This window comes from Palaemon carinicauda, chromosome 40 (genome assembly GCF_036898095.1).
Source record: "Palaemon carinicauda isolate YSFRI2023 chromosome 40, ASM3689809v2, whole genome shotgun sequence".
Lineage (NCBI taxonomy): Eukaryota > Metazoa > Arthropoda > Malacostraca > Decapoda > Palaemonidae > Palaemon > Palaemon carinicauda.
The window spans coordinates 9466678-9487166 of record NC_090764.1 but is presented as its reverse complement, the minus strand read 5'-3'; the positions used below and the strand labels follow the sequence as shown (position 1 = coordinate 9487166).

The 20489-nt window shown below is 50.7% G+C and overlaps 1 long non-coding RNA gene across 1 annotated transcript in view; it reads right to left on the bottom strand.

Moving 5' to 3' along the window:
- The window catches only part of LOC137631531 (uncharacterized), a 99694-nt gene extending 79636 nt beyond the window's left edge, over positions 1-20058 (bottom strand). Inside the window, exon 1 of the long non-coding RNA XR_011041906.1 lies at positions 19907-20058. This is a non-coding gene — a long non-coding RNA (uncharacterized lncRNA). The remainder of the gene's footprint in view (positions 1-19906) is intronic.
- Between the last annotated feature and the right edge of the window lie 431 nt (positions 20059-20489).

Below are 20489 nucleotides of genomic sequence, written 5' to 3'. Positions count from 1 at the left end.
AAATTTCCACTGCAATGCATTACAGTATATCTATAATCACCAACTTTGAAGCAATATGACAAATTCGGAGATTATTTGTATTTTTCCCAACCATACAAACCTTAGCTATTTACATAGGGTTTACTTTCGGCGTAGCTGAAATGACGAGCCATTAGAATTTTAACGAGGGTGTATTACCCCCGCGCTAGTTAGCGCGGGGGGGGGGGGGGGGGTAGGGGAGTGGTAGCTAGCTCCCCCCCCCCCCCCCCCCACACACACACACTGGTGAACTGCTTCACTTCACTTAGAGGTAGGACTTGCCTTGGGGGACAGGGCTGGCGGGCAAATACAGTATGTGTAAATAGCTAAGGTTTGTATGGTTAGGAAAAATACAAATTATCTCCGAATTTGTCATTTGTTCCGTAACCGAAATACAAACCACGCTATTTACATAGGGTGACTTACCCTTAGGAAGGGTGGAAAGTCCCCAGCCTTACTGGCTTTGGCTTACCCGGGGACTCAGAATCCGAGTGAGCAGCACTCGAGAAAAAGAGTCCCTGCACCTTGCACGTTCTTGCTACGCAAGAAACGTGCGGCCTACATAAGCTTGTGTGTGGATGGAAGAAGTGTGACTTGTCCTAGGAAGTCGACCTGAAGTCCTTTAGCTGGAATTTCCAATACCACCTCGTCAGGGTATGGGGGACGCAACAGTATTAACTCAATACTAGGAACACAAGGAAGCATGGTTTACCTGCAGAGGTTGAGGTCAGCTATGCAGAGAACCCAGGATGCTGCTTTCCCCAAGAGAGGGGAGGATGAAGAAAGAAGTAAGGGCCAGACATACTTCTTTCATTCATGCAGTCTAAAACCTGATAACAATGCCCTCAACCTTCTGCTACCTGTCCAATAAGGAGCCTGAGGTTAGACCAGCTATTGTGTAGCCACCACAGGGCCGATAGATGTATCGAGGCTCCAGTGGGTCACGTCCTGCAGGTAGTGGGCTGTGAAGGTCGTTAGACGCTTCCAGACTCCAGCTTGTAGCACCTGCGTCACAGAGTAGTTTCTCTTGAAGGCCAGGGACGTTGCGATCCCTCTGACATCGTGTGCCCTAAGGCGACGTGACGGAGGAGGATCTGGATTCAGGGCGTGATGGATGACCCTTTGAGTCCAGGCTGAAAGGGAATTCTTGATGACCCTCCTCTCCGTCCTCCCTGTGCTCCCAAACAGGGCTTGCACGCGAGGACGAACTGCGACTGTTCTTTAAGATGACCCCTCCGACTCCTTACTGGGCCTAGTAGGAGAAGGTCTGGGTCATCTGTTACAGAACAGAGACTCGAAATCCTGAAGGAGTCGACCGAAGGTCCGGGACTCCCAGATTTGAGTCTAGTAACCAACTCAGGGACGAACCTGAACGTTACCTCCACCTATCCTCTTGAGTGGGCGACGCCGTACGAGAGACCATGAAGTTCGCTGACACGCTTGGCCGAGGCCAGAGCGAGCAGGAGCACCGTCTTCCAAGACCAGTGACAATCAGAAGCCTGGCGTAATGGTTCGCAAGGAGATCTCTTAAGAGCCCTAAGAGCCCGAACTATGTTCCATGGAGAAGGTCTCACTTCCGACTGGGGCAGGTAAGTTCGTAGTTACGTATGAGCAAAGAAAGATCCAGCGAGGAGGAAATGTCTATTCCTTTCAGCCTGAAGGCCAGGCTTAAGGCTGAGCGATAGGCTTCCACCGCCGAGAGCGAAAGGCGCATTTCCTCCTGCTGATAGACAATGACTCCGCTATTACTGGAATAGTGGCATCAAGGGGAGAGGTACCTCTCCCACAACACCAACCACAGAAGATTCTCCACTTCGCCTGGTAGACCCCTGTGGATGACTTTCGCAGGTGTCGAGACATCCACTCCGCAACTTGTTGCGGAACGCCTCTCTCTGTGAGGGGATGCTGGATGGTCTCCAGGCGTGAAGCCGAAGCGATGCTACGGCTTGTGGTACATGTCGCAGTGTGGTTGTTTGAGTAGCTCATGTCGTGGGGGAAGCTCTCTCAGGAGTTCCGTCATGAGATGCAGAAGTTCCGGGAACCACTCTGCATGATGCCGCAGCGGAGCTATCAGAGTCATCGACAGGTTGACCGATAGTCTGGTCTTGTTGAGCCCCCTTCTCAACAGACAGAACGGTGGGAAGACGTAGACGTCGATGTTGTCCCACTGTGTAGGAAGGCATCTTGCCAGAGTGCCTTGGGGTCTGGGACTGGGAGTAGTACAGCGGCAGCTTGAAATTCAAGGCTGTCGCAAACAGGTCCACAATGTCAGGACCTGTTGGCTACAAGGGGGGCCCGAAGACCACTCGGTACTCTCTATCTGTGAAGTCCTGCTCAGACTGTCGGAGAGCACATTCCTTTGTCCGGAATGAAACGAGCCGATAGGGTATGAGTGGACTTCGGTTCATCTCAGTATCTCCACTGTAAGATGAGAAAGTTGATATGAAAAGGTACCTCCCTGCTTGCTGAAACAAAAGGCACTACCGTGGAGTTGTCGTCCATGGAGTGACTCGCCAGGGTCTGTTGGAAGTGTTGAGGGGCCAGACTACGGCCTTCATTCCTAGCAGATTGATGTGGAGGTACTCTTCTGGTTCTGACCATAGGCCTGATTCAGAACGTGGAAACCCCCCCCCACCCCTCTTGTTTTGACGAGTCCGAGAACAGCATCAAATGCGTGGAAAGGGCGAGAAGATCCGTTCCCCTGCAAAGGTTTCCATGGGTCAACTACCACTGCAGGTCCATTCGTTCCGCAGGTCCCAAAGGGACCAAAATGTCCGGGGAATCGTTGTCTTGATTCCACCGGGACTTGGGCCGCCGACGCAGGGATCTCATCCTGAGGCGGCCATTGGAACTAGCTTGGCCAAGGAGGAAAGGTGACCTAGGAGGCGTAACCAAGATTGGGCTGGAAGCTCTCCTCGTCTGAGGAAAGGTTCTGCGATTCTCCTCAGCCTTGCTATCCTGCCATCTGATGGGAAGGCTTGGAGATTGGAGTCCAATATCATGCCTAGATATCCCAGTTGTTGAGATGGAAGCAGAGAAGACTTCCTGAGAATTACCATGATCCCTAGATCTTGGCAAAATCCCAGAAGCTTGTCTCGGTGTCGAGGAAGGGTCGATTCCGAGACTGCCTGGGATAGCCAGTCATCCAGAAAGCGAAGGAGACGGATGCCGCTCCCGTGTGGCCATGAAGATAACAGGGTGAACATTTTGGAGGACACCTGCGGTGCTGGGAGGAGATCGAAACACCGTACCTTGAACTGGTATCTCTTGTTGTCTAGGCTGAATTTCAAGTACTTCCTGGAAGACGGATGGATTGGGATCTGGAAGTACCCGTCCTTCAGCTCCAGTGTGCACATGAAGAGTTGTGGTCACACTACAAGCCTGATGACTCTGCTGTTCCACGCTGAACGAAGTTTGTTCGACAAACTTGATCAGGGCTGAGAGGTCGAGACAGGTCTCCAGACTTCAGACGCTTTCTTACAAGAAAGAGTTGACTGAAGAAGCCGGGGGGGAAGCCATCGATGACCTTTTGGAGAGCCTCCTTCTAGAGCATGGTCTCAATTTCTGCCCGAAGGGCTAGCCCCTTTGCCAATCCCATGGCATAGGAGCTCAGCGATACTGGATTTGCTGTCAGCGGAGGTAGAGATGTAAAGAACGGGACACGATATCCTTGGCTGATCACGGAGATCGTGCAGGAATCGGCCCCGAGTTGCTGCCACCTGAACGCGCAACCTTGGGCATCCCCCCACTGGGGACCATGCAGGGGAGGTTGCCAATCCTAGCGTTCGCGGCCTCGGCCGCTCCCTCAGGATTATTGCCTCCCCAGAAGGACTTCCCGCCCTTCTTGCCTCTGACAGGAGGGGACTGCTGTTTAGACACCTTGTCTTAGCTGCCGGGGCTGGTTCCGATGTCCTAGGCTGACGAGGCTGCTGTTGTTGTTGAGGCGCTGGAGGTTTGTAGGGTCTGGATGCAAGCGCCTATGGAGGAGCAAACCGTGATTCGCTTTCTCCGCCTCTCAGCTGTCCGTTCCCTGTCCTTGGGCTCAAAACAAGGTCTTTCCAAGAGTGGAAGAGTGTCTGAGCTTGCTGACATCCATGGTTGGGACTTCCGAGAGGAACCTCTCAGTCACTGCATCTCAATGCTTCAACATCGAGTTTGCCCACAAGTTCGAAACTTGGTGAGCCGGGAAACGAGGTGCTCGTGCCCGAGAGGAGGAAAGTTTCCATGACCTTCCTGGAGCTCTCCTTGGACAAATTCTCGGATCGCAACAGGATGCCCAGAGATCCAAGCCAGACAACCGGCCACGCATGGCACACTTTGCGGCTTTCTTCTAGCTTAAGATCTCCGAGGACGAGAATGTCACCTGCCGGGCGTTGAATTTCTCGAGAGAAGAACTCCCAGGGGAGACCCTTCCACGGAATGGTGGAGAGGAAGGGCTAAAACCAGGTTCCCCCATGATCTCGAAGTACCTCCTCTGCTGACGGCAGTGTCAGCGACTCCCGCTGGAGGGAAGGGGATCGGACGATCCTGAGGAGGAGAGATGATGGGGCCTGCCTGAAAGGAAGGAGAAGAATGTTGTCCAGACATCTCTGAAGATTCTTCCTGCTCTTGTATGTGCCATGCTCTGCGTTTAAGGGGAGAAGATCGTGAACTGGAAGTACGCGCCCCAGAAGACTCGCCAGGTTGCCCGTGTTGCAATAACCCGACGGGAATAGCGGTCGAAATCACCCTGGCGCTCGCGCAATGGCAAATCATTGGTTCGCGCGCAGGCACGCCCACGTGCAGGCGCGTGGGTGCGAGGGCTCGCAGGCGAAAGTGCATGTGGGCGCGCAGGTGAGGGCGAGCGCGGTTGAAAGGACGAGCGCTGGAGGTCGGGAGACCGGTGGCGTGTAGGCGAGCGATGGCTCGCTGGCGGGAATCGCACTGGCGCTTGCGAGATGGAAAATCGTTGGTTCGCGCGCGGGCGAACACAGGGGCGCGCGGGCGTGTGGGCGAGCGCAGGCCGCCGGGAGACCGATGGCGCGTAAGCGAGCGATGGCGCGTCTTGGCGAGCGATGGCGCGTCTTGGCGAGCGATGGCGCGTCTTGGCGAGCGATGGCACGTCTTGGCGAGCGATGGCTCGTAGGCGGGCGAAGGTGCGTTGGCAAGCGATGGCGCGTTGCCGAGCGATGGCGCGTTGCCGAGCGATGGCGCGTTGCCGAGCAATGGCGCGTTGGCAAGCGATGGCGCGATGGCGCGTTGGCAAGCGATGGCGCGTTGGCAAGCGATGGCGCGTTGGCAAGCGATGGCGCATTGGCGAGCGGTGGCGCGTAGCAACCGATCGCGTACAGGAGAGTTAACGCGTGGGCACGTAGGAAACCTACGACGAAGCGTTGGCGCGTTGAAAATGCTTGCACGCAGGCGAAAAAATCGCGCGAGCGCGTAGGAGATTGCTGGTGCGTAAGGAGAGCCCAGGGGTGCCTGTGAGCGCCTGTGCGCTAGCTTAGGTGTCTCCTGGGCGGCGCGGTGAAGTGGAGGCGCTGCGAGTCCAGAAGAACCTGTGAGCGCCTGTGCGCTAGCGTAGGAACTTCTTGAACTGCGAGACGAAGCAGGAACCAGGAGATCGTAGGAGCGTAGTTGCGTGGCCAGGAGAAATGCGCGGCCAGACGTATGAGAGACCGTCGGCGAGGAGGCGAAGGAATAACTCCTTGCCTGCGCCCAGATCCGAAGATCATGGGCACGTTGGCGCGTATGAGCACATCAGGAAGGGGGCGCAGATGCGCGCTGGCGAGCAAGTGCATGTGGAGTTCAGTGAAGAAAAACTTCCCTGCTTGCGCCCAGATCCGGAGATCGTGGGCGCGAGGGCGAACGTTGGCGCGCATTGCGCACATCAGGAAAGGGTGATCAGATGTGCGCCGGTGAGCAGGCGATCGTGGGCGTTCAGGAGACCGTAGGCACGCATGGCGCGTCAGAAGTCTGGTCCACAGCAAGAGACTTGCGCCCAGATCCGGAGATCGTGGGAGCGAGGGCGAACGTTGGCGCGTATTGCGCACATCAGGAAAGGGTGATCAGATGTGCGCCAGCGAGCAGGCGATCGTGGGCGTTCAGGAGACTGTAGGCGCGCATGGCGCGTAGCCGCACAGAAGGTCTCAGAAGAGTTGGCGATCAGGAGTTGATACAGCAGAAGTCTGGTCCACTCCCAAGTTCCCCACGCTGATAGACCAAGTTCCTCGTAGGGAAGGAGGAACAGCGGAGAAACAGATTAATAAGTAAAGTCCAGTGATGACGATTCCCCACGGCGCCCGCCGAAGGGAGACCGAAGGACCAAGGGAGAGATCGCGACCCATGAAAAGTCACCGTAGTGGCCTGAGACCATACGGAGAAGTTGTCGTACAATGAGTGGACTTCCTACACACACACACATCACAAACACTGAAAAGGTAACTTACTGTATTTCTATACTCAAATATATACATAAACATAAGAATTTTTACATATATATTAAGTATAAGAAAAGTAAGTAATTAGTTATAAGAAAAGTAAGTAATTAGTAAGACAAAACATTATTGGCTACCAAGCGAGGACGGGACAGAAACGTCTGTTCATTGTCCGAGCCAAAAGTGAAGTGAAGCAGTTCACCGGTGTGTGAGGGAGGGAGGGGTAGCTAGCTACCACTCCCCTCCCCCTCCCCCCCCCCCCCCCCCGCTAACTAGCGCAGGGGTAATACACCCTCGTTAAATTCTAATGGCTTGTCCTTTCAGCTACGCCGAAAGTAAACCCTATGTAAATAGCGTGGTTTGTATTTTGGTTACGGAACAATTGTATTTTTCCCAGTCATACAATTCAGAGATCTTTCATAGGAGTATAACCGCGAAGCTGAAACGGCCGTTAGACTTTTAACAAAGTAAACATTATTGAGTGGTTGGTTGGCCCCACCCACCTGACAGGCAAAGCAACTCTCACTCTAACTTTACCGTAGGTGCTTGCGGGGTGATTGAGGCAGGTTGTGCAACTCGAAGGTCTCAGGTCTGTATGGTTAGGAAAAAATCCAATGCCTTTTAAAATTTGCAATTTGTTTCTTCATGTAATAAAAAACCATCAACCATTAACAGGAGAGCTATCCCTAGGAGAGAGGAAGTTCCTATGACAAAAACTGGCTTGGTTAAATGACCCGAGGAAATTCTATGAACCTTGGTCCTAAGAAGAGCTAAAGTCATAATTCCTGTCAACACCTTAATATCCATGCATAGGGATGCAGACAGAGTTAGTGTGGGCCATTACCAATTGGTAAGTCAATGACGAACCTATATCCATAGGGTATTTGTCCAGTGTATAGACTTTACATGATTAATGAATTTGTATGCAACAGGTCCATCATCTGCCTTCCTCTGAGGATGGGGGAAATTACTTCAAATACAATAGCAATTGAAAAGAATAGTCATGCCAATGAATAGCTTTCCTGCATCTAGCATCTGGTTCAGCAGCATAACTGCAAGACTGCTGCACCCAAAGAAAGGGGAAGAAAGGAAAAACTTGCTAGAGATTCTTAACTTCCCTTAAGTTGCAACCACTTTCCATCCATGATGCTACTTGTCCTGTGAGAGAGATGGGCTCACTACACCACCTGTTGTGGGGCAGGGAAAAAGTATCTAGGGACCTGTGAGCATGTTCCTGAAAGTAGTGGGCAGTGAAGGTCATTCAGCGCTTCTACAAGGCCTGCGTCACAGAGTAATTTTCATAAAACACTAGGATGCACTCCTGCCCTAATGTCATAAGCTCTTAGTCTCCTCTAAAAGGAGAAGGATCAGGATTCAATGCTCATTCCATGACATTGCAAATCCAACCTGAGATTATGTTCTTGGTGATTCTTCTCTTGACCTTCCCCAAGCTGACGAAGAGTGCTGACTGACACTTGGGGCGAGCTCTTGCAGTTTCTGTAGTTTCCTTAGGGTAGCGCCTCCAATTTCTTTCTGGCATAGTACCCGTTGATCGGGATCATTGGTCATGCTACGACTCTCTTGGCCGAAGTCAACATGAGCGAGGGACCACTGTAGTTTCCTTAGGGTAGATCCTCCAGTTTCTCTCTCGAATAGTAGCCATTGATCCGGATCACTGGTCATGCTAAGACTCTCTTGGCTAAAGTCAACACGAGTGAGAGACCTGTCATCGAGGTCAGGTCAGGTGCTTGGAGTCCTAGGTCATAGTGGGCACCTTTTATGGACTGAAGGATACAAACCATGCCCCGTGGAGCAGGTCTCCCTTCTAACTGAGGGCAGGTAGTCTCAAAACTCCATATGAAGAGAGGCAATGCCGATGTAGAGGAAAGGGTAATTCCTTTTGGTCTGAAGGCAAGACTAAGAGAAGCCTCCCGCTAGAAGGTAAACGAAGAACTCCACTATTGCTGGAATAGTAGCATCGAGGGGAGAGATTGCCTTTCCACGATATCAACTACAGTCCACTTGGCCTGGTAGACCGAAGCCGAATATCTATGCAGGTATCCAGACATCCTCTTTGCAGCTTGTTACGGGAAGGACTCTCTAAGAGAAGAAAGAGGAGCTGGATAGTCTCCAGGCATGAGGTTGCAGCAAATATGACAAATTCGTAGATAATTTGTATTTTTCCTAACCATACAAACCTTAGCTATTTAAATAGGGTATTACTTTCGGCGTAGCCGAATGACGAGCCATTAGATTTTTAACGAGGGTTAACTATCCCCTCGCTAGTTAGCGGAGGGTAGGGGAGGGGTAGCTAGCTACCCCTCACACACCGGTGAACTGATTCACTTTGCTTAGAGGTAGGACTTCCGGGGGACAGGGCTGGCGGGCAAGTATGATTAAATAGCTAAGGTTTGTATGGTTAGGAAAAATACAAATTATCTACGAATTTGTCATTTGTTCCGTAACCGAAATACAAACCACGCTATTTAAATAGGGTGACTTAACCCTTAGGTAGGGTGGTAAGTCCCAGCCTTACTGGCTTTGGCTTTGCCCGGGGACTCAGAATCCGAGTGTGTAGCACTCGAGATAAGGAGTCCCTGCACCTCGCAAATTCCTTGCTCTGCAAGGAACGTGCGACCTATGTAAGCTTGTGTGTGAAGGAATGAAGTGTGACTTGTCCTAGGAAGTTGACCTGGAACCCTTTAGATGGAATTCTAGGATAGGACGTTCCCAATACCACCTCGTCAGGGTATGGGGGACGCGACAGTATTATCTTAATACTAGGAACACAAGGAAGCATGGTTTACCTGCAGTGGTTTGAGGTCGGCTGTGCAGAGAACCCAGGATGCTGCTTTCCCCAAGAGAGGGGAGGATCAAGAAAAGAGTAAGGGCCAGGCATACTTTTTCATTCATGCAGACTAAAACCGGGTAACAATGCCCTCAACCTTCTGCTACTTGTCCATTAAGGAGCCTGAGGTTTAGACCAGCTGTTGTGCAGCCACCACAGGGCCGATAGAGAACGTAGCGAGCCTCCTGTGGGTCACGTCCTGCAGGTAGTGGGCTGTGAAGGTCGTTTGACGCTTCCAGACCCCAGCTTGTAGAACCTGCGTCACTGAGTAGTTTCTCTTGAATGCCAGGGACGTAGCGATGCCTCTGACATCGTGTGCTCTAGGGCGACGTGACGGAGGAGGGTCTGGATTCAGGGAATGGTGGATGACCCTGCGAATCCATGCTGAGATGGTGTTCTTAGTGACCCTCCTCTTCGTCTTTCCTGTGCACACAAACAATGCTCGCACTCGAGGACAGGCTGCAGCTGTCCTCTTAGGATAGAGCCTCAGACTCCTTACTGGGCACAGTAGGAGATGGTCTGGGGCATCTGTTACAGAACGGAGACTCGAAATCCGGAAGGAGTCGAACCGTGGGTCCGGAATCCTAGGATTTTGAGTCTTAACCACAAACTTAGGGACGATCCTGAACGTTACCTCCCCCCATCCCCTTGAATGGGCGACGTCATACGAGAGACAATGAAGTTCGCTGACTCGCTTGGCCGAGGCCAATGCGAGTAGGAACACCGTCTTCTAAGTCAGGTGACGATCAGAAGCCTGGCGTAATGGTTCGAACGGAGGTCTCTTTAAGAGACCTGAGGACTCGAACCACGTTCCATGGAGGAGGTCTCTCTTCCGACTGAGGGCAGGTAAGCTCGTAGCTTCGTATGAGAAGAGAAAGTTCCAGCGAGGAGGAAATGTCCATTCCTTTCAGCCTGAAGGCTAGGCTTAAGGCTGAGCGATAGCCTTTCACTGCCGAGACTGAAAGGCGCATTTCTTCCCGCAAATACACAAGAAACTCCGCTATTGCTGGAATAGTGGCATCGAGGGGAGAGATACCCCTTCCACAACACCAACCACAGAAGACTCTCCACTTCGCCTGGTAGACCACTGCGGATGACTTTCGCAGGAGCCGAGACATCCTTTACGCAACTTGTTGCGAAAAGCCTCTCTCTGTGAGGAGATGCTGGATAGTTTCCAGGCGTGAAGTCGAAGCGATGCTACGGCTTTGTGGAAGATGTTGCAGTGTGGTTGCTTGAGTAGCTCGTGTCGCGGAGGAAGTTCTCTCGGGAGTTCCGTCTGGAGCTGCAGAAGGTCCGGGAACCACTATGCATGATGCCATAGCGGAGCTATTAGAGTCATTGACAGGTTGATCGATATTCTGGTCTTGTTGAGCACCCTTCTCATCAGAGAGAACGGTGGGAAGGCGTAAACATCGATGTTGTCCCACCGTTGTTGGAAGGCATCTTGCCAGAGTGCCTTGGGGTCCGGGACTGGGGAACAGTACAGCGGAAGCTTGAAGTTCAACGCTGTCGCGAACAGGTCCACTGTCGGGGAACCCCACAAAGTCAGAACTTTGTTGGCTACTAGAGGATCCAAAGACCACTCGGTACTCACTATCTGCGATGCTCTGCTCAGACTGTCGGCGAGCACATTCCTTTTGCCCAGAATGAAGCGAGCCGATAGTGGAATTGAGTGGACTTCGGTCCATCTCAGTATATCTACTGCAAGATGGGATAGCTGTTGTGAAAAGGTACCTCCCTGCTTGTTGATGTAAGCCACTAACGTGGTGTTGTCGTTCATCACCACCACGGAGTGACCCGCCAGGGTTTGTTGGAACTGTTGAAGTGCCCGATAAACGGCCTTCATCTCTAGCAGATTTATGTGGAGGCACTTTTCTGATTCTGACCATAGGCCTAAGGTCCTGTGGTTCAGAACGTGGGCCCCCCACCCTTTTTTTGAAGCGTCTGAGAACAGCATCAAATCCGGGGGGAGGACGAGAAGATCCACTCCCTTTCGGAGGTTTTCGTCTGTCACCCACCTCTGAAGGTCCGTCCATTCCGCAGGACCCATAGGGACCAGAATGTCCGGGGAATCGTGGCCTTGATTCCACCGGGACTTGAGCCGCCATAGCAGGGATCTCATCCTGAGGCGGCCGTTTGGAACTAGACAGGCCAAGGAGGAAAGGTGACCTAGGAGACGTAACCACGATTAGGCTGGAAGCTCTTCTCGTCTGAGGAAAGGATCTGCGACCCTCCTCAGCCTTGCTATCCTGTCGTCTGATGGAAAGGCTTTGAGATTGGTGTCCAATATCATGCCTAGATATACCAGTCGTTGAGATGGAAGCAGAAAAGACTTCTCGAGATTTACCATGATCCCTAGATCTTGGCAAATTCCCAGAAGCTTGTCTCAGTGTCGAAGAAGGGTCGATTCCGAGTCTGACAGGATCAGCCAGTCGTCCAGATAACGGAGGAGACGGATGCCGATCCTGTGTGCCCACGAAGAGATCAGGGTGAACACTCTGGTGAATACCTGGGGTGCTGTGGAGAGACCGAAACACAGCACCTTAAACTGGTAGATCTTGTTGTCTAGGCTGAATCTTAAGTACTTCCTGGAAGACGGGTGGATTGGGATCTGGAAGTACGCGTCCTTCAGATCCAGTGTACACATGAAGTTTTGCGGTCTCACTGCAAGTCTGACCATGTCTGCTGTCTCCATGCTGAACGGAGTTTGTTTGATAAACTTGTTCAGAGCTGAGAGGTCGATGACTGGTCTCCAGCCTCCAGACGCCTTCTTTACAAGAAAAAGTCGACTGAAGTAGCCTGGGGAGCCATCGACGACCTCCTGGAGACCATTCTTCTTCAGCATGGTCTCGACTTCTGCCCGTAGGGCTAGCCCCTTTGCCGATCCCATGGCATAGGAGCTCAACAACACTGGATTCGCTGTCAGGGGATGAAGAGATGTTATGAACGGGACGCGATATCCATGACTGATCACGGAGATCGTCCAGGAATCGGCCCCGAGTTGCTGCCACCTGAATGCGCAACTTTTTAGGCATTCCGCCACTGGTGGACATGCAGGGGGATTACCAATCCTAGCGTTTGTGGCCTCGGCCGCTCCCTCTAGGATTCTTGCCTCCCCTGGAGGACTTTTTGCCCCTCTTGTCTTTGACAGGAAAGGGCTGCTGCTTGGACACCGTCGTCTTTGCTGCCGCTGCCAGTTTTGTCGTCTTGGACTGGCGAGGTTGTTGAGGTGCTGGAGGTTTGTAGGGCTTTGTTGTAAGAGCACTTTGGAGAAGAGAATCCTGGTTCGATTTTCTCCACCTCTCAGCTGCCTGTTCCACATCCTTGGGCTCAAACAAACTCTTTCCCAGGAGGGAAGAGTGTCTGAGCTTGCAGACATCCACGGCTGGGACCTTCGAGTGCAATCTCTCGGTCACCGCATCACGTCGCTTCAGGATCGAGTTTGCCCACAAGTTCGAGACTTGGTGGGCCAGAAACTCAATGGTGCCCGTGCCCGAAAGGAGGAAAGTCTCCAAGGCCTTCCTGGTGCTCTCCTTGGACAGATCCTCGGATCGCAGCAGGATGCCCAGACCCCAGCCAGACATCCAGCCACGAAGTGGCCTGCATGGCACACTTTGCGACCTTCTCCTGACTCAGGATCTCTGTTGCCGAAAATGTCACTTGCCGGCTGGAGAGTCTCTCAAGAGAGACTCCCCTGGTAAGCTCTTCCACAGAGTGGTGGAGTGGAAGAGCTAAACAAGACTCCTCCATGATCTCAAAATACCTACTCTGTTGGACACGAGGAGGTGGGAGGAGCTTGTTGCCAGCAGTGGAATGGCTGGAGGAGGCGAGCTCGGAGAGCTGGCCCTCAACCTTATCCCTGGCACTCTTCACCCCTTGGGACCAAGGCAAAGCCGCACTAGCCTTAGTGGGATTCTGAGTGCCAAAGACTCGGTCCAGGACCGTGTCCTTGCCCTCACGAGGGGGGATCTCAGGGTCCTTGAACCCGTTGAGATGCCTCATCAGAGTCAAGACTTGCCAGAAGGCATGTTCTGACTCTTGCTGCTCTCCCGGTGAACTGGCAGCAAAGTCTCCTGTCCCCAGATGCTCTACTTGGGGGGACACGTGGACATTCTCCTGGGGTCTCGCTGGCTCTGGTCGAATCCTGGAAGAAGACTTCGGGATAGTCTTCGAGTCCTTGGGTTCCCTTCTAGGAGGGATGCAGGACTCCAGCAACGAAGTCTGAGGGCTCTTCTCCGCCCCTACACGGGACGATTCTCCTACTCACGGTGGGGTTTCTCCCATTGGTGCGGTGGGAGAAGGTCTCACCTCGGTAGATTCTCCTGAGGACGGAAAAGCTTCGTCCACAGGAGAAGGAGAGAATGTCGGTGGGGGGGAAGGAGCCTTCCTTACGGACTTCTTAGGAGCCAGTTTGACCCTGGGAGAAGTCACCACGATCTCTACTCCTCTCTTCCTCTTCAGTGGGGTTGGAGCTGCCGTTGGTTTGAGACCCAAATCAGCGAAGGCAGGCTTAACAGCCTGGACGACAGCTCTGATAAGGGACCCAAACCATGGCTGCTTACTGACAGACGCAGTGTCAGAGACTCCCGCTGGAGGGAAGGGGATCGGGCGATCCTTCAGAGTAGATACCATAGGGCCTGCCTGAAAAGAAAGGGAAAAAGATTGGTGCCTAGACCTCTCTGAAGACCTCCCCTCCTCCTGCCAGCGAGCTGTTCTGTGCTAGCGGGGGGGGGGATGTGAAGAAGATGACCTGGTTGCCCTCGCTCCTGAAGACTCGCTAGGAAGCTCGCGTTGCGAAACCCGGAGGGAATCGCGCTTGGGCTCGCGCTGGCGTTCGCGGGATGGAACAATCCCAGGTTCGCGCGGAGATGGAGGCGCGTGGGCACGCGGGCGAGTATTGGCGACCAGGAGAGCGATGGCGCGCAGGGCGAGCAGGTGAGCGACTGCGTACAGGTGAGGTTGCGCGTGGGCGTGCAGGTGATCTTCTGCGAGCAGGCTCGTGGGCGCGTGGGCGTGCTGGAGAGTGATGGCGCGCGGACGTGCCGTAGATCGCTGGCATGCAGGTGCGCGATCTGGAGAAGACAGATGGGGCGCAGGATCAGCAGGCTTAGAAGCGCGTGAAGGAGACTGCTCGTGGGCGCGTCGTGTCCCGTCCACCTCTGGAAGTGCGCACGGTAGGAGCTGGAACCTGTGGGCGTGAAGGTGACTGAGCGCGATGGCGCGTAGGCGAGGGTTGACGAGAGGGCGAGTTTCGAGGGCGCGCAGGTGAACGCTGGCGAGAAGGCGAAGGATGAGGCTTCCTTCCAACACCCAGGTCCGAAAATCGTGGGCGCGGGGGCGAGCATGGCGCATAGTTACGCGCTGGCGCGCAGGGGAAGTTCGCTGGCAAGATAGAGATCGTGGGCACGTAGGGCGCGTATCAGGGTCAGGGCGCGCAGATGTGCGCTGGCAAGGAGGAGATCGCTGACGCGCAGGAGAGCGCTCGCGAGCAGGAGAGCGCTGACGAGCAGGAGATCGATGGCGAGCAGGAGAGCGCTGACATGTCGACTCTGCCATAGGAGATCGCTGGCGCGTTGTTTCCGGCACAGGATGACACTCGGCAAAAGCAGGAACAGGAGAAGGCTTGCGCGTAACTGTGAGCGAGCGCGCAAGAGATCGTGGGCGCACAGGTAAAACCTGGCACTTAAGGGACTTGCTCACATTGTGAGACAAGCCCTTTTGCTCCGAAGGGACCGGTGCCCGTTGGATAAAGGGGTGCGAGGGCGCCCACTGCGCATCAGCTGCCACAAACGGTTAAGGAAGGTCAGCAAATCTGGCAGGCATAGGAGATCGCGAACGATCTGCAGAGAGGTCCAGAGATGCGGCTGCAACGGTCGACTCACGACAAGGAGGATCCTCTGCGGGGGACGGCGAGGGCGAGGAGCCGAAGAGGCGCCTCCTAACTCCCTTGTGGGGAGAAGGAAGACCTCTACGGCGAAGAGAACGGAGAGCCTTGCGACTGATACGTCTTCTGGGAGCAGGAACACCATTGTCAGTCCTCCGAAGAGGAGTCTGTCAGTGAACTCCCCCGAGGGGGAGAATCACCTGCAAGATAGACCGTTGGACTCACCTCCTCCCACGAAGGATGTTCGGAGGGGGGAACTGAGCCTTCAGCAACATTAGCACCCAAGGCAGGGGTTTGACCCGACCCGTCGGAAGCCTCTGCCACAACAACGTCGACGATAGACAGAGGGTCAACCTCCGCTATTACCGGCGACTGTTTGACAGGTGCGCCCAACTGGATCAAGTCAAACAGGGCTTCCCTGGAGGGCGAACCCTTAAGTCCCAAGGAAGCCCAAAGCTGCAATAAATCATCATTATAAACAGAAACAGAAACAGATAAATCCTCCCCCGGAGAAGGAAGAGGAGCTGATTTGCTATGGGAGGCAACTCCCTCTCCCGAACCCCGAGGTCGGTCAACAAAAGAACGGCCTACGCTACCACTCGACAGCCTCTCACGAGAGACCGATCGAGCGGGAGCTTCGGAGGAGGTTCGGGCAACGGAAGAAGAGTCCTTGGAATTTTCCTTCTTCAAGGAAACCCTTGAAGGAGAAAGATCCCGCTTAGACTTCTTCCGTCACCGGGAAAACCTCTCCCACTGGGAGGTAGACCACTCCCTGCACTCACTACACACTTTATCCTTATCACACCGTTGACCTCTGCAGAACGGACACAAGGTGTGAGGGTCCGTCTCGACCGCCGACATATAAGTCCCACAAGGGCGGTCGGGTAAACCAGGGCATTTCCGCATGATAAGGAGAGAGGCCAACTTCCAAACACACAAACTGAAAGAGAAAGAAAAAAAGATTAAGGCTGTCAATGCGAGGGTGAGAGCAGACACGTCTGACCATCACCCGAGTCAAAAGCGAAGTGAATCAGTTCACCGGTGTGTGAGGGGGGAGGGGTAGCTAGCTACCCCTGCCCTACCCCCCGCTAACTAGCGAGGGGGTAGTTAACCCTCGTTAAAAATCTAATGGCTCGTCATTCAGCTACGCCGAAAGTAATACCCTATTTAAATAGCGTGGTTTGTATTTCGGTTACGGAACAAATACAGCTTTGGGAAAGATGTTCCCATGTGGCTGTTAAGGTAGATCGTGTCACAGAGGGTGTTCTCTTGGGATCTCTATCAGGAATTGCAGACGAGTCTGCTGGGCAAGAAGAGTCTGATGGGCGAGACGAGACTGCCAACGGTGAGGCCTGCTCCCAAAGAACAAGGGTGAGAAGTGGATGAATCCAATATCCGCATAAGCTTTCGAGACCTCCGTTGGGAGTTGTAGACCGGTCGGCTGGGCATGACAAGTCTACTGGGCAAGACGAGTCTCGTCGGCAAGATGAGTCTGATGGGCAAGACGAATCTTCTAGTGAGACAAGAGTGCAAACGATGAGGCCAGCTATGGGAGGGGAATGGACGAATCCCATTCCTGCCATAGGAATCCCCAGAAGGATAGACCACACAGGTGAAGGAAGCCTTCCCCACAGATGGGAGAAGGAGACCATCGTCTGCTGCCGCTGTTGGAGCTTCTTCACGCAAGCAGGAAGAATGCTGACCAGTGGCTGGTGTGGGAACTCTCCCTCAGAAGGGGAGTGGACAAATCCAGCTCCCGCCATAGGAATACAGTACCTCGAAGGGGAGATCAAACAGGTGAAGGAAGTCTTAAAGGAAATCAACATCTGCTGCCGTTGACGGCAATTCTCACCGCAAGTATCAAGATTGCTGACCGGTGGTTGGTGGAGAGATTCTCCCTCAGAAGATTAAGTTCCAACACCTGGAGGCAAACCTCCTAGTCGCACTCTCTGTTTCCCATCACCGAGTTCTAGCTCAAGCTGAAGGTCGACATCGATAGCTGCCTGAGGAATGTAGCCAAAACTATTTCTGGGTTTCCCCCGAAGGGGTTACCCCTTGTCCGTTAGGATGGCTGCCCTCTTTTCTGGGAGATTTAAATGACAGTACCATTCGGACTCTGACTAGAGCCCAGAGGCCCTGTGGTACAGCATGTGCCTGCCCCCGTTTTTTTGCTGCATTTGAAGGGAGCGTCACATCCGGGGAAGGGACGAGGAGGTCAACGGCTCAGCGGAGATTCTAGTTTGTCAACCATCTTCTCAGGTCCTGAATGTTGTTTAAAAATTCACCCAACCCCCTCTGTCCTCTTCAAATTTGATTTTGACTACCGTCACAAGTAAACGACTTCCCCTAGGGAGTTTAATTCATTTAAGAATTTAGTGTAATTTCATCTATACCGGTAACTGATGTATAAACCTATTGCTAGTCATCTGAATGTAGAAAGTATCAACAAAATAATAACCTCCATGGCTATATGCTGCACATCCATGAACTATTTACCAGAAGAAAGTGTGTTTATTCGCAAGAGAAGCGAGCCAAATCGGACCGAAGATCATTTGAGGGATGTGATATTTTCTGTAGATAATTTTGACACTTTAATAGTAATCCACGCCAATGACGTACAAAGCACATTCATGTACCACTTACCAGAACATGCAACAAATGATAATGTTTATTTGCAAACGAAGCAAAGACAATTTGAGGGACATGATTCTAATTATAGGTAAATATATTTTAATTTCAAAACACTTACATGAACCATATATTTTTTCCAACTGGTTATATGTCACGGTAATTATGCATTTCTGAAAATTTTCATTACTGTACTGCTAATCGCTCATTTTTAGCGATTCCTCACCCGAAAACCATGGTTTCCCTACCGGATTTTCCACTATTGTTATTATATTGGGGGATATGACAACTATTAAATGGGTGGTTTACCTTGGTATTCATGGTCTAAAATGAATGAAACAAAAGACTACAAGTAGGAAATAATGTATATATAATTATTGCATTTGGCTAAAAATTAATGTATCATTTATTTACAAAGATAAATTTTCTCTAAGGTCCCTACATTACTGTTCAATTTATAAGGGGATAAAATAGGTCTACCTTTACCTTGTTCCTACAGATATACTAGGAAATTGTTTCCTAGGTTAGGTTAAGGGATGTGAGGTTTCGATGATAAATAGTGATGGTGCACAGGTAAAGATTTGCGGTATTGTAGTCGTCTTATCCTAATTTCTGTTAGTGTATGAGATTGTGGCTAGTTGGTAATTTATAAGCTACTTCTGCCTAATATAGGCTTATTATTGTTACTGGGCAATTTTTTACTATAATCTAAGACCTCTTGTACGTCAAACATTGGTTTATTATTTTGTTTTAAGATTTTCATAAAAGTGACACTATTTAAAATGTAAATGCTTTATTAATTAATTTTATGGTGCTAATGTTTACTTTCATGTCCCATATCATTTTCACCACAGGGACTAGACCTAGTCATGACTGGCTGGCATGTTTTGCTAAAAATCTCTTCATGGCAACGACTTTAACACACATCAGGCTATGTTGAATGTTTTGTATCACTGCGTAAGAGGTCAATATTAATATAGAAGGCCTATTTAAATCTGTCAGTAAGGAAGGAGAAAGGATTAATGAGGTGGAATCATTTAGATATTTAGGAACTATGATCTCTAATATAAGATCTTTAGAATTTGAGATAAATGAAAGATTGAATAAAGCAAATCAGACAATGACTATGTTAAGCAAAATCTGGAAATCAAATCGCCTGAAATTACATGAAAAAATCAGGCTATATATCAGTTTAGTGAGGTCGGTGTTACTGTATGGACACGAGTCGTGGTATGACAATGAAACAGTATCCAACAGATTTTGTAGATTTGAGAACAAAATACTCAGAAGAATATTGGGAGTTAAATGGCTGAACAGGATAAGAAATGAAACTGTAAGAGAAATTACTCAAGTCCCATATGTGGATGAGATCACGGTGAGAGGTAGATGGAGATGTTTTAGATATGCTCTTCATACTCCCCAAGAGGGATTAGTTCACCAAACGTTTAACTGGACTCCACAAGGCACTGGAAGAGTTGGAAGACCCAAGCCTACATGGCTGAGGACTATGAAGCGTGAAGTAGATGATGAGTGAAGAAGTATTGATTTAAAAGATCAAGATAAAGAAGACAGGCAAAATCTAACCGGGGCCCTTTTCATCAATAGATGTAGTAGATGATGATGATAATGATTTAAATCTTTAAAAACATGAGTTTCAGACCGTTATCATAAACGTTCATAACACCCAAATAATCCTTGGGAGCACATTCTACTAACTCTAAAAGATTAACCTATAGGTTACTTAAGCAATTTTAAATGTCATCCTGGTGCAGTTGCATTGAGGGCTACAAACCCCAGGGTAGGTAAGAACAAGGACTCTTAGGTTAGGCTGGATGGGAAACGTTAGGTTAGTTCGTGCCCCCTTGTTTCCATTGTGAAAGGTGTATTTACCTAGGTATATCACCTTTCGTTTCATAAGCTTCAAATGTCTTTAAACCTTAAAAAATACGGATTTCAGGGTACAGACTGTTATCATCAATGACGTTCAACGCCTAAAAAGATAGAATTGTCGGTAAATTTTACAGAATATTTCGCGTAAACAATTGCTGCCATGTTCCAATTTAATGCAACAAAAATATGAAATGAAGATGCACGTTACTATTGATTACTTACCCAAATTCCCTCTTGAGTTTAAGACCGTTTTACTTGAGCAGGAAAATGTCAAAGTTTGCACTAATAAAATGACTGACATTGCAAGGATTTGACCCAAGAATCCACGAGACACAAGACACTCAGTCACACGGTCAGTCAGACTCAGTCACTCTGCCTTGCAGGGTTGCCAGATTATTTCGACTGGATTATCGTACATGAGCCTTAAAATTGTCGTTTTTTCAACCAAAATTATCGTACACAGTTTCAATATAATTATTAAGGAGTTACATGATTGACTTATTTCAAAATATTTTAGTATAATTGTTTAATTAAACACAAACACACACACATATGTATATACCTAAGGTATGTATCGTACATCCTACTGTACCTAAAATAATCGTACATGTACGATGATTATCGTACGAATGGCACCCCTGGATAAGTAGCAATTACAAACAATTGCAAACTACGCATGCGCATTATCTTATGGGCGCACCAGTTTCCAAAAGATAAATAAATAAACAATAAAGGATGTGTGTGCTGTCTTTGACCAAAAATAAGCAATTGACAATGTAATGCTGTTCATATATTAGTCCATTTA